General features: G+C 51.9%; 1 long non-coding RNA gene across 2 annotated transcripts in view; it reads left to right on the top strand.

Moving 5' to 3' along the window:
• The window catches only part of LOC117868286, a 54,970-nt gene that overhangs the window by 25,113 nt on the left and 15,503 nt on the right, over nt 1–14,354 (top strand). Inside the window, exon 1 of one of the 2 annotated variants that reach the window (XR_004643598.1) lies at nt 13,567–13,726. The exons of the other annotated variant lie outside the window; for it this stretch is intronic. This is a non-coding gene — a long non-coding RNA (uncharacterized LOC117868286). Of the gene's footprint in view, nt 1–13,566; nt 13,727–14,354 lie in introns of those variants that run through there. 2 annotated transcript variants of the gene reach the window in all.

Here is a 14,354-nt window from a genome sequence, read left to right as displayed (position 1 = left end):
TGGCTGGAAACTGAGATATCGCTCTCCCTTCCTTTCCCTTCCCTTCCCTTCCCTAGCTGACACAGCAGGCGGTGAGTTAGAATTCAGGTGCCACTTACATCAGGCTGATAACCTGCCCACTTTGCGGTGAGGACACAGCCTAAACAACTTGAGTGCGGATAGTCCTCCAGTGCCTTCCAACAATGCCCCCCTGTGCCCACAAGGACAGACAAGGTTTCTCACCGTTCACTGGGAAAGATTCAGAGCGGCTCAGCTCAACGCAGTGCAGTCTTGTAAAAGCGGTGAACAGAATAGCCGAGACGGTCACACACGCACTCCCATGCAGATCCAGTCACAGCCCAGAAGTGCGGCCAGTCGGTCTAGTTGTGTTATATGAACTGAGTGACGGACAGGGCTGCCACTCAAATACTTTTCACTCATCTAAAGTCTCAAAGAAAAGCAGGCACAGCTGCGTGAACGGGCTCCCCCTGCAGGGGACGCTGTGGAGTACATGGCAAACCACACATGGGGTCCTGCTCCCTGGTCACTGTGAGCTAACATTGACTTCAGGGAGCTTACTCTGCACTGACCCCAGAATCAGGCCCCCTGCCAGCAAACAGGGTTCTCACTAGACTTGCATTTCTGCCCTGCCCAGCATAGATGGGCCGGGGGAGTGGCAAGCACCGTCCAGCCCCCAACCTCAGCTGGTCCTGTGCTAGCTATTTAATGATTTGCAATTGTGTATTAATGAAACCAAACTCCGGCAGCCAGACTCCATGGTGCAAAGGTCACAGTGCCAGGTGTTCCTGTGACATCACTAGATTTATTGCCTTGTGTTTATGCTTCGCAGGGATCTGCAGGGAATTATTTATGGCTCCTTGGATGACGGAAGTGTCACTATTGTTCCCCATTTCATGGTGTTTGAGACACACCCCTGTCTGGGGTGGGTTAGGTTTTGGGAGCCGGGTCTCAGACAGCGTGGGCCTGATTCCCGAGGCGCTGAACTGCTGCAGCTCCCATTGGCTTCAGCACTTCTGAAAATCCAACCCAGGGGATCGGCGCTTAGATCCCCAGAACTAGTGACCACTTTGGGAATGTTTTAGTCTAAGCAACTTGACCAGGACAGCACATCAGTGGCAGAGCCAGGGAAAGGACCACAGAGTCATCAGTTCTGGTTTATACAGAGAGCTTCTGATTTCATGTTTTAACTAATCAAATATCCCTGGTACACCCCCTGTCACGGAGTCACCAGGCGATGCTCTGGAACTACTCCATATGAAGCAAGTCAGGACTCTGGGGGGAGCCTCCTCTCTCGGAGCAGACTGTCTCCAGGGCAAGAAACTTACACAGCTTCGACCTTCCTGGGTCTGACCTCGGAGCATTCAGCATCCCCTGCCCCACCGTGCGCTTCCCACAGCGAGTCCGCCCGGGCGGGGCTCTTGGGGCAGCCAGAGGGCCCCGCACCCCAACTCCGCAGTCAGACGTGACTCTCAGCCAGCCGTAAAACAGAAGGTTTATTATTCGACAGGAACACAGTGTAGAACAGAACTTGTTAGCAAAGAAATCAGTGACTTTCAGCCAAGTCCATCTTGAGGAGTGCTGGGCTAGACACCCTGGACTCCCCCTTTCCAGTCCCACACTGCAGACTGCCAGCTTCCAGTAGGGTGACCAGACAGCAAGTGTGAAAAATCAGGACAGGGGGTGGGGGGTAATAAGAGCCTATATAAGAAAAAGACCCAAAAATCGGGACTGTCCCTATCAAATCGGGACATCTGGTCACCCTAGCTTCCAGCAACCCAACCTCAGACACCCCTGTTGCTCTTCTTCCTTGTCTCGCTTCCCAGGCAAAGAGTCACTTGGTCATCATCTGGTTGCATCCCCCTCCTGGGTCTCAGGTTACGAAGGGCACACCTGTCCCAGAGGTCTCAGCCGAAGTCACACACCCCTATTCCCACCACCAAGGTATTGGTGCAGCACACAGGGAAACTGAGGCACACCATATTCATGCAAAATGGTAAAACTCTCATAGGGTCAACAGTAAGACTCACATACAACATAACAAGGGGAAATTCCCACTTCGTCACCCCCCCCCAAATAAACAGCTAGTGTTTCTCCGGTAAACATCAGAAGAAACACTGGAGGGGGTGACTCAGTTTGTGTTGACTTCACCCCTTTCCCAGAGCAGTTTGTTTATGCAGGCAATGCCTCTGCTCCTATCAAGGGCTTAGCTACACAGAGCAGTAACGCAGACTACGGGGGTGTGGTTTCTAAAGTGCGCTAAAGTGTTGCACATTAATTGGTCCATGTAGACCCTGCTGGGGTGCAAACAGTAGGGCTGTTTGAAACAACATTGTGTTACAGCCCACGAAGGAACAAACACAGTGAACACAAAACCAGTGATTCAGTAACAAGGATACAAAGTTTCAAATAAAGTGTACACTATTTTTATACAGCAATAATTAAAGTAGTTCTTATTTAGACAAGAATTTTGGGAAGTACTTGATAAAAATCTTCTCATACTGGATCAAAGAGAAAGCCCCGGAAAACCCCAATATTTGGATATCTACACAGAACTTCAAAATTGCTAAAAATAATCCCTCCCCCCCTCAAATGAAATTAATAAACCCTGAAAACCAGAAGCCCTATGTGTGTATTACACTGTGGCGGAAGTCAGGGCAGGTGCGAGCTATGGGGTTCCTGGCCCCCACAGCCCTGTCTACTAGACAGCTCTGACCCTCTCATATGGACTCCATAGATGCCAGTGCATTTCACTAGCTCTATTTTTACCACACCCTCAAATATCCTCATTAGAAGGATTTTCTCAGGAAACCCTTCCTTGTGACCCTGGAAGCCTGGTAAAGCAGAGGCCGCTCTAAGCCTACAGGAAATCAACCCTGCTTAGAAAGCCCAGAAATGAACCCGCTGCCTTGTAGGAGTGGAAGCCCAGTTGGCTGGCCCCAATCCCAGGGTGGCCAACAGCCACCCAGTGCATCGGCTTTGCTGCAGGCTGTATTTATTCAGATTTATGCAACACAATTAGCTCTCATTAAGCAGCCCCCTGTCTCCTTGACCTGTTCTGGATTAGACTGCAAACTGTTGGGATCCACCAGGCGTTTTTTTAGTGGCTGATCAGCTATCAAGGCCAGGGATTAACCGCCCGGAACCTCCGCAAGGAAAGTGCAGCACCAGGCAGCGTTTGTGTGAACGTTCGTGGGCCCCAGGGACTGGGCAGGCAGAGGGGATGGTGACGCTGAAGTCACAGGTGTCACGGCAGCATGTGTCGACCTACCCAAGCTAGCTTTGATCTAACTCAACTAACAAGAGCGGTGAACCTGCGGCAACATGGGCCGCATCGCAGACTGCCGGGGCCGCTGTGGCTTCCCTGCTGTTGTTACTTGAGCCAGCTAAATCCAAGCTAGCTTGGGCACGGCAGCGCATGCTGCAGTCACACCTTTGATGGCAGGGGAGACATACCCGGCCTTGGCTATCCAGCCCCAGGTCGGATGCCCTAAGGAGATGCTGACAGCTAGGCCTCAGAGCAGCCCTTGCCTCTGCGGGGATGGGGAAATTCTACAGCAGGCGTGCACGCGTCCTGCAACACCCGCAGGCTCGGTCTGTCCGCCGCTGTATTCGTTCGCTTTCCTATGGCCCCCATTGCACCTCACAGCCATGAGCAGCCTGACCCTCACAGCAGCTCCGTCAGCAAGGGGAATCTTTTCATCCCCGTCTTGCGGCTGGGGAACTGAGGGTGAAATTCACTCCAGCCTCAAGGATCCACTTCCTAGCCCAGGCCAGCAGTGAAACCCCCCACCCCCGAGCCACCTCCAGCCTGATTTCCAAATGTGCTGGGTACCAACAGCTCCCGTGAAGCTTTCCGTCGAGCTGTGGGGGCTCAACACATTGAAACTCCAGCCATAGACCCCTTGAGTGTGGTGTTATTCTGGCTCTCTCCTGACTATCACCCGAAGCTTGACACCTGCGGACTCGTCCCAGATTCTCATTCCTACCTGCCCGGCTGGACACAGAGAGCCATCGCCGACCTGTGACTCGAGAACGTGTGGCTCTCACCCAGCGAGCCGGATGGGTTGTTTCCGCATTGCACACATCTTGGTTGGGGAGACAGATTTGGAGCAGAAGGGAGAGCCAAGAGGATGGGGCTGGAGTCGTTCTCCTCCCTAACCAGCCCAGCTCCCTCATTGGCCGGGCTGTTCTGTCTTTATCCCTGCCATAGAGACGATGGGAATAAAGGAAGCCCCATTATTAGGGAAGGGAGAAAAATGTCCTCATCTCTGAATCTCACCCACCTGATCCCAGTGGTCAAAGGGGTAATCGAGCTCCCGGGAGCACTTTCATAGGAGGCCGCAGCGGAAGCAGCTTGGGATTTGATCCAGTGTGTTCACAAGGACTCGGAAGGACACGTGTTCGCTCCAGGACATTTTGAGGAGCATGAGAACATCAATTACATCCTGCGAATGAAAAGAGTCGATTGTATAAGTCTTGTGCTTGCCCCACAGCCTGAAGGAGGCAATGTCCTGCTCTATTGAAGTGGTGATTAAAGAAGAATCTTCTGCCCCCAGGGACTGAGCCTTATTAGCTCTACTTATAGAGTGAGCAGGCTTTGCGTCATCCGAATAATATACCCCACCGGGCACCAAGACAATAAGGGGAATTTACTTGGAAGCAACTGATGAACAGACATTCTGGGGATACACCAGTTGGGAAAGCAGGGCTTTGCGAGCACACAGCACAGGCCCTATGGGCGAGGTTTGGATCTCTAATTCCGGAATGACTCCACATCACCCAGTGACACAGCTGGGCAGGGAATGGACTTTCCATTCTACAGGAAATTCTGATAGTTCGGAATTTGTTTTCATTACCAATTGGAGCAAAAAGCCAAAACTGGAAAGTTCCTGTGGAACAAAAATTCTGCAAATTTTTTATTTGTAACCATCCAAACATTTAGGTTCAACAGAGTAAAAAACATATGTTTCAACCCTACAAAGACAAATAATATAATATATTTAAATTAATATTTACTATAATATTAGTCAAAATGACTTGAAATGAGTCAAAAGAAAGTGTTTTTACCTTATTGAAATGAAACATTTTGACATTATCAGTTCAGTTTTTTCTATTGAAAATATTGTTGAAATTAGACACATTCCTACAAAATGTTTCCATTCTGATGAAACAGCATTTTCTAATGCAAAACTATTCTGTCAAGAACATTTTGACCAGCTCTACCCAGTGCAGTTTCCCCACCAGACAGTATGAGAACAACAGAAGCACTCACAGTTTTAAAAGGCAGCACATTTTAAACAGACAAACAAGAAATCAAGGCAGCACACAAACTGGTGGAACTTCCTGCTGCAGAGGGAGGAAGACAACAGCAGGGGCCCGATGACTTTCTGACCCTCTGTGCTGAGATTGTGAGAGCTGAGGGGGACTTCCTGCTTCAAGGTACCAGCTGATGCCTTCCAGGGGTCAGGAAAGGAACTAACCTTTCATTTGCTACTGTCACACGACTGGGATGAGGGCAGTCATACCTCATAGCTGGAGCAGGAGTCAGAGGCCAGAGCCAAAATCAAAACTGGGTTACATGGAGCAAGGCAAGGCAAGGCAGTGCTGGAGCAAGCAGGCACAGAAACTATCTCAGGGTAGCTGGGGGCAAATGCTTTGAGTAACCACTGAACTGCTGCTGGTGCTGAGTCTAAGAGCTGGTTTGCTGACTTTTCCAACTACTCAGGGGGTGTAACCAATTAGGCAGCCTACTACAGGCCAGCTATGCTCGTTAGGTTGCCTGGAGACTGACTCTTCTGCAAGCCCTGCTTCCTGACCGCTGCCCTATAGAATTGGTCAAGTCCACTACTAAGAGTTTTCAGCTTCCACCATACTCCCAGGCATTGGTCACTGCTGGAGACAAGGTCCAGACTGGATGGCCCTGGGCCGGGGACCAATGTACTGTCTGTTGGGAAAGATCTCTCAAATACAGGTTAGGCTCCAAATCTGACCAACCTTGAAATTATTCTCATCTGGTGGGAAATGCCTTCTTTATTCAAGTTGGTAAACAGAAATAAAACCTTTTCGACCCATCAGTGTAGAAATTTAAAAGAAACAAAACAAGCAATTAGCACGGTTTATGTAGGACCTATGCAAACACATTGTTTTGGCTCCCCCTGCTGGTTTGTTTAGCAACAACAGTCAGCTAGCCAACATTAAGCCTGGGTCTCCCTTGCTCTGCACCTTGTGTCACGGCTGACCGCTGTGCAGGGGGGTGAGCCTGTAGCCAGCGCTGAGCGGAGGCAATTGGTGATGGAGGTGCCTTGAGCAAGGCAGTAAACAGAAAATCCAGGAATGAGTGATCACATTTCTGCTGCTTCACTTCCCCTTTAACATGCTTCCGCATCTTTGGAAAGGCAAAATAGTCCCCCCGTCTCCTGCCCCGCTGCCCTGAGAAGCGCACAGGTCCTTGCTGTGATTCACCAAAGCGTTTTGCTGCTAGAAGGTACCAAATAGCCCCCAGCAGTGGAGCCAGAGGCACTTGTCAAAGCGCCGGTGAATCCAGACGACCTTTTAGCTCATTTATCAAAGCTCCTGCTGTCATCCCTCACAGTCAGCGAGACAGCAATTGATCGCCGGGAGAGGCCGGGCGGCAGGAGCTAGAGCAGGGTCTGGGCCAGTCCTGCTTCTCCCGAATGGTGTGGAGCCAATGTTGCGTTGGATGGAGGAGAAGCACCAACTAAAGCCAAGAGCAGCACGGCAGGTTCCCCAGCCACTGCTCTGCAGCATGTCTGCACTCCTGGGCACTCCCCAGCTCCCCCTCCGTCCTGACCCACAGCCCCCGGGCCCTCCCCAGCTCCTCCTCCGTCCTGACCCACAGCCCCCGGGCCTTCCCCAGCTCCCCCTCCGTCCTGACCCACAGCCCCCGGGCCCTCCCCAGCTCCCCCTCCGTCCTGACCCACAGCCCCCCGGGTCCTCACCTGACACAAGGGTTGCCAACTTTCTAATTCCAGAAAACCAAACATCCTTGCCCCGCCCACTTCCCTGCACCTTCTCTGAGGCCCTGCTCCTGCCCCGCCTCTTCCATAGGCCCCNCCCACTTCCCTGCACCTTCTCTGAGGCCCTGCTCCTGCCCCGCCTCTTCCATAGGCCCCACCCCCCGTTTACTCCATCCCCCCTCCCTCCGTCACTTGCTATCCCCCACCCTCACTTACATACTCATTTTCACTGCAAGACCCAAACAGGCATGTTTATTGTTGTGACAGATGTATTATGCTAAGATCAAGTGTTATTTGTTACTGGATGCTAGAGCTGGCAGCAAAATAGTCAAAAAGGGTAATTTTTAAAAAAATGAAATTTCACAAAGGTTTTCATGATTCTTTCTCTCCCCTCTTCCCATTTTTCATAACCAGCTCCATGTTTTATGTTCACTAAAGTTATTGTAATTTGATGTGTGGAATTAGGACTGTCAAGGCTGGATCCCCACTTTGAACTTTAGGGTACAAATGTGGGGGCCTGCCTGAAAACTTCTAAGCTTAACTACCAGCTTAGCTCTGGTTCCGCTGCCACCATTTCAATGAATTCCCTTCCTGGGAAGCCTTGAAAAACCTTCACCAAATCCCTGGTGAATACAGATCCAAACCCCTTGGATCTACAACAGGGAGAAATTAACCATCCCCCCTCCTTCCTCCCACCAACTCCTGGTGAACACAGATCCAATCCCCTTGGATCTAAAACAAGGAGAAATTAACCATTCCCCTCCTTCCTCCCACCAACTCCTGGTGAATCAAGATCCAAACCCCTTGGATCTTAAACAAGGAAAAATCAATCAGGTTCTTAAAAAGAAGGTTTTTAATTAAAGAAAAAAAGTAAAAATCATCTCTGTAAAATCAGTATGGAAATTAACCTTACAGGGTAATTAAACTTAAAGAGCTCAGAGGACTCCCCTCTAGTCTTAGGTTCAAAGTACAGCAAACAAAGATAAACACTCTAGTAAAAGGTACATTTACAAGTTGAGAAAAACAAAGGAAAACTAACACGCCTTGCCTGGCTATTTACTTACAAGTTTGAAATAGGAGAGACTTGTTTAGAAAGATGTGGAGAACCTGGATTGATGTCTGGTCCCTCTCAGTCCCGAGAACGAACACACTCCCAAACAAAGAACACAAACAACAACCTTCCCCCCCATCCCCCAAGATTTGAAAGTATCTTGTCCCCTTATTGGTCCTTTAGGTCAGATGCCAGCCAGGTTACCTGAGCTTCTTAACTCTTTACAGGGAAAAGGATTTTGGAGTCTCTGGCCAGGAGGGATTTTATAGTACTGTACACAGGAGAGCTGTTACCCTTCCCTTTATAGTTATGACAAGGACCTAGGATGACCAGATAGCAAGTGTGAAAAATCAGGACAGGAGGTGGGGGGTAATAGGTACCTATATAAGAAAAAGCCCCCAAAATCAGGACTGTCCCTATAGACTGGGGACATCTGGTCACCCCATTAGGACCACACATTATCACAGCTGCAATGGGCCCATTAAAGGCCTATTCCTAAAGCCCAAATACAAATTCATCGAGCACAACCACAGAAATGCACACCTGTCCAGGTACCTATATACTTAAATCTGTAGAAACTGACTCCCACCTCTACATGCAGATACACACGTGTATTCATGTGTAGACATCTAGCATGCACTAACACATAGACTTCCACATTCTTTAATATTACAATTGTTGTTTAGTGCCGAGAGACCCCAGCTAAGATCAGGGCTGCAGGGTGGAAGGTGCTGGACCTACACATAAAAAGAGAGAGTCTGCGACAAAGAGTTTATAATGGAGCTAGACAAAGGTGGGGAGAAATGTCTGATCCGTCGGCTCTTCTACAATTACTAGTCAACAAGATTCACGTTTTAAGAAATAATACATTGCTTTTAGCGTTCCCTTCCCTTTTAAAAACTTGCTATGAAATGAATACACACGTATTTTATGTCATCAGTTTTTTTGTGCGCGAGCCAGGAAGTCAAAGAGTTAGGGTGTAGATTTTATTCACACAGGTATACACATGCAGCAATACACACACCTCCTACACAAAGACACACAGTCTCTTACACACATACAATGCATGCATGCACACACTTGCCTACACAGAGACACTTTTTCATACGCTTTTCCAGGGGCTGCCTAAATCACCTAGCCAGGAAGGGAGGAGGGTGGGCTGCAGGGGAAAAGATGGGGGTGGAGGAGAGAGGATGGGGAGGGAAAGAGGCCAAGGACGAGAGCAGGCTGGGGTGAGGGGGCAGTGAAGGAGAGAGGTGGGGGTTTGGGGGGTATGTGAGGTGGATGGGGATGCTGCGGGAGGCAGAAGGCTACAGGTGCATGAGGATGTGGGGGGCACAGGGTGTATAGGGACATAATGGGAGTGCAGCAGTGTATGGAGGTGAATGGGGTGCAGGGGTGAGGGACATGGGGTGGCGGCTCTGGGAGGTGGAGAGGATGGGTGGGAGAGCGCTGTAAGGGATACAGGACTGGGATGGGTAGGTGTGGGGGGCAGGATGGGATGGGACGGGGGAGGGATGCAGTGAAGGGGATGGGGGTGCAGCCCCATTCCCAGCACGCGGAGATGGGGATACACACACTTCCAGCTCCTGGGTGCCAGTGGTGGGGCGACCGACCGCGGTTCGCCGCAGAGCATGTGCCGCAGCTCGAGCCAGCGGGAGAGGCCTGTGCCACACGACCCCTCAACAGCCACTTGCTGAGCGCTCGAGTGGCGCTAGTTCCTCCCCTGCCCTGACCCAGCCAATGGGAGCTGTGCCTGAGGGCGGGGGGTGGGGCAGCACGCTGTCCCCCCCTTTCCCCCCGGCAGTCCCTAGGGCTAGGAGCATGCTGGCTGCTTCCCGACCCGGGAGCCGTAGTCCGTGGCACAGCGGCTAGCGGGGAGCCTGCCAGCCCCGCTGTGGTGCCACGCGAACCGGACATTCAGCGGCCCGGTCAGCGGTGCTGATTGGAGCCGCCAGGATCCCTTTTGGACTGGGTGTTCTGTTCCAAAACCGGACACCTGGTCACCCTGCCTAACGCCCAGCACCCTGGGCCCTCACCCAGCTCTGCCAGTGCCCCTCGCTCCTGACCCAGAGCCCTGCCTACCGCTCCCCTTCAGCTCTGCCAGATCCCAGTAGTCTGTCCTACAGCCAAGTGCCCCTTAATCCAGACCCTCAGCCCTCCATGGGCCCCTCACAGCTGTGCCAGTGCCCCTCAGTCCTGACCCACAGCCCCCCGGGCCCTCATCAGCTCCCCCTCCATCCTGACCCACAGCTCTCCTGGGGCCCCTCTCCCCACAGATCTGCCAGAGCCCTTCAACCCTGACCCACAGCCCCCCGGGCCCTCATCAGCTCCCCCGCTGTCCTGACCCAGAGCCCTACCTCCCCTTCCCCCTCAGTGCTGCCATATCCCAGTAGTCTGTCCCACAGCCATCCCTGACCCCCACCCCAGCTCTGCCAGTGCCCCTTAATCCAGACCCTCAGCCCTCCATGGGCCCCCCACAGCTGTGCAGTGCCCCTCAGTCCTGACCCACATCCCTCCTTCCCCCCCATGGCTTTCTTCCAGAGTCCCTCAATCCTGACCCACAGCTCTTCTGGGGCCCCTCTCCCCACAGCTCTGCCAGAGCCCTTCAACCCTGACCCGCAGCACCCCAGGAATTCCAGCTCTGAGCCCCCACTCCAACTCTGCCAATACCTCTCAATCCCGACCTGCAGCCTTCCTGCTATTCCAGTCCTGGGCTCCCCACATACAGCTCTGACCATGCCCCTCAATCCTGACCCACATCCCGCCCTCCCCTGCTATTCCAGTGCTGAGTTTAACATGAGCAGGTCTGTCTGTCCTACAAGTTGTAAGGTGGTTTTGCAATGGAGACAAATTCCCATCAGGGGCTATTTAAAAACTAACAGATACATATTATCCATTAGTCTTTAAGGTGCCACCGGACTCCTTGTTGTTTTTGTGGATACAGACTAACCCGGCTACCCCCTCATACTTGACATCAGGGGCTAGAAGAAGCCTCCTGGATCCTTTCCCACTGTGGGTTAGCCAGCATACCAAGTCCAGATCTGGGGAGGGGTACGGCTGGTGAGTCCACCCACTAGGCTGTCTTGTCCCAGGATGCAGGTTTTCAGACTATTAACGTGTCACGGACAGACTCTGCGGAGCCAGAAGCCTACTGGTGCGATAAACAGAGCTGGCTGGGCTTATCCACCACTGGTACACCCCGGTCTCTGTTGATGTCCAGGAGGAACAACCTCAATCACAAGGGGGACAGTACAGGGGATAGCGCCTCAGTGTCCCCAATATGGTCTCTGCTCGGTTAGGATTTGCAAATACAAAGAGCTGACTAGAGTATATGTCTCTCCCTTGCAGAGGTGATAGATGGTGTCTGGTGAGCCGGTCTATGCCAAGGAGGGGGTTGGGTTTGTAAACCAACCAGAAGTATGTTTCAGCCAGGGGATGGGTAGGAGTGTTTGGGTTTAACACTGTCTTGGGTGTCAGACTAGAAAAAACAAAAGGGGTGGTACTCTCTCAAGCTCCACCCACAATCCAGGCTCTACCAACATCTCAAGCTCTGCCAACTTGTCACCCCAAAATAGGATGCAACTCAGTAGATTGTGTGGATTGCCGTAATGCTAGGTTCCTCTCTCCCCTTCCTTGTGTACTTTAATCAGCAGTGAAACATCTACATTTGCATAATTAGGCTTCACAGTCACTGCCCCATTGAGATGAATAGGGGAAGTTAACACTTTTATTGGAGCTATTGGTTCAGGCTGTCTGCAAACTCAAGCAAGCATCACTGAATTGCATTATGCCAAGTTCCAATTCTGCAGAATTTCTGTGCAACTGGAAGCAAACAGAGACTTAATATTTTTAATGAAGGTTTAAACTGCAGTGCACAAGCCGTCTTCCCCCAGAGGAAAGCACTGCCTCACTGCACTGCAAACCAGTCCGGTCCAACTCTGGCCTGCCACGGCCAGCAGAACAAGCATGGTGAAAGCCAACTTTGAACCTTCTATTAACAGGTTCTCATACACCCTCCCTTTAAACAGGGAACTGGGCCTTTCCTAGCTCTGTCTGCGCACCAGCAGGTGGGGACAGAGAATGAAGGTGGAGCGTGCACCCATGCATGCATTATACACTGGATTAGCCGTCCATTGCTTTAACCACTCAACCACCTTGCCACACAAAAGGGGCCATTTGGCTACTAAGCAGGGACTCTGCATGGCCGTGCAGGGCCGGGCGGGGCATCTGTGTGCAAAGCCAAGTGTGTGAGGACCAGATTCAGCGCTAGCAGCCACCAGGCCCTGCTCCTGAACGGTTGCTATGGCAACACACTGGGGGTTGCCTAGGGCCCCGAGGTCTGTGCTGCACTCTCCATTGTGCTGTCACGCCGGGAGGTTTGAGCATCCTGGAGATTGGACCTGGCTGAGCGACTCCTAGGACAGGATTATACAGGCCAATGGCACACGAGGAACCTCTTTCCTGGGCTGGCATTTGTTGATTGTGGCTGGATTTATTGTCTAGGCCATAAACCAGATACTTCCCCAAGGTCGTGTCGTGGTTTAGTGCAAGGTCAAACCTAAGGCTTTGTCTACACTGTCACTTTCGTCACGAAAGCGTTTGTTGCTCAGGGGTGTGAAAAAACACCCCCCCGAACGACAAACGTTTGAGCGATGAAAAGCGCAGTGTGGACAGCGCTTCGTCAGCGGGAGCCTTTGGAGGTGGTTTAGTTTTGCCACCGGGAGAGAGCAGCCACACAGCGCACCTTACAACGGCATGGCCGCAGTGGCACAGCGACGCCGCTGTAAGGTGCGCAGTGTAGACATAGCCTAAGGAACTTAAACGGCCACTGTGGAGCAAAGCCGGTGACCAGAGCAATTCACTAGCTGCTAGTGTAAAGGGAGCTGGCACCTGGCAGGCAAGCACCAGTGTGAACAGCTGGGCACAAACATGCACTTAAGTGCACATCAGCGCACCTCCATATGCTCACACACGTGCACTACGGACACACGCGTACTGCACATACATGCACACACACATATGTAAGCAATATGCCCTCTCCAGTTTGGCTGTGTGCACCGGCACAGTTCTGCTTTCATAGACTCATAGGGCCAGAAGGGACCACAAGGATCGTGTAGTCTAACCGCCTACTGCTTTAGCTTATCCCAGGCTCTTGGATCTATTCCTGTCCACATTGGGGTGAGTCACTGAGGACCTGATCCTGTACTCCTTGCACACACAAAATTCCCACCGAGGGGCCTTTGCCTTGCTGTGCCTCAGTTTCCCCATCAATAAAGGGCACACTGACACCATCTGGAAAGCAGAAAGACATTCAGATCCATGTCTGGCACATCGCCCTGCTAGAGGCTGCTTGTCAGACAACTTCTTGGTGGGTGGTGGCTGGATACTGCACCTGCTGAAAGGCCAAGGCAGAGTGGTTTTAGTTCCTCCAAAGAGGTGTGACAGACACGTTGCTCCAGGCAGTGATTCAACCCCTGGGTTAATCATTGACTCCTCCCTTCTCTCTTCTCCCTCGCACGCCTGAGCTCACTTTTATTCCTGCCAGGACAGAACCTCTGCTCACTTCCCACGGGTATATTTCTGTCTGACTGGACGGCCGATGCAGCATTCAAGGACTTCAGAACCTTTGATGTAATTGCTTAAAAAGTAACATCAAAGCACCTGGGCAGCTCTGACTGAAAGCAGGAAAGTTTGGGTGAGTTGGTTATTTCCGTCTGCTCGGCCCGGGGCTGTTTTGGGAGTGTTACACTAGCACAGGGCAGGGAAGGGGGCCAGCACTGTATTCAGTCACCTTGTTAACGGGGACATGATTGCTGCTCTGTCCTGTGCCCGGCCTAAATTTCTGTCTGCACCTCCCACCCTAACCCAAATCCCCCCAGACTGGCTGGATCTCATTCTTTCCAGCCCAAGTACCAGTGACTGTTCGTTTTCTTGCTGTTTCTTAATTGCAGGGCGTCAGGCATGTGCCAGGCTGAATAGGCAGGGAGAGGCCTTTTGTTTGGATTCCTTCTGGTGCCAGCCAAGGGGCTCTGTATTCGACACCTTCACTCAGTGCTAGCAAATTCTGGGAAATTTCATTTCCCCCTGCCAGAATTCCCCCGAGAGAGAATACTTCCCCCCTCCCCCTCCTGGAGCCCGGGGTGCCGAGCTCTGTGGGAGTTGAGAGGACTCAGCACCTCACAGGATTGGGCCCCGATCTTATGTGTGGCGTGGCTGCGGGATGTTAAACAGCTGCCACGTTCACCAGCCGGAAGGAGGTGTAGGTACTATGCCCTGTAGGGCTGCCGAGAGGGGGGTGGGGGTCATTGTCCAGAGGCCACACC

The sequence above is a fragment of the Trachemys scripta genome, chromosome 20, assembly GCF_013100865.1.
Source record: "Trachemys scripta elegans isolate TJP31775 chromosome 20, CAS_Tse_1.0, whole genome shotgun sequence".
Classification (NCBI taxonomy): domain Eukaryota; kingdom Metazoa; phylum Chordata; order Testudines; family Emydidae; genus Trachemys; species Trachemys scripta.
This window is presented reverse-complemented; position numbering and strand designations above follow the sequence as displayed.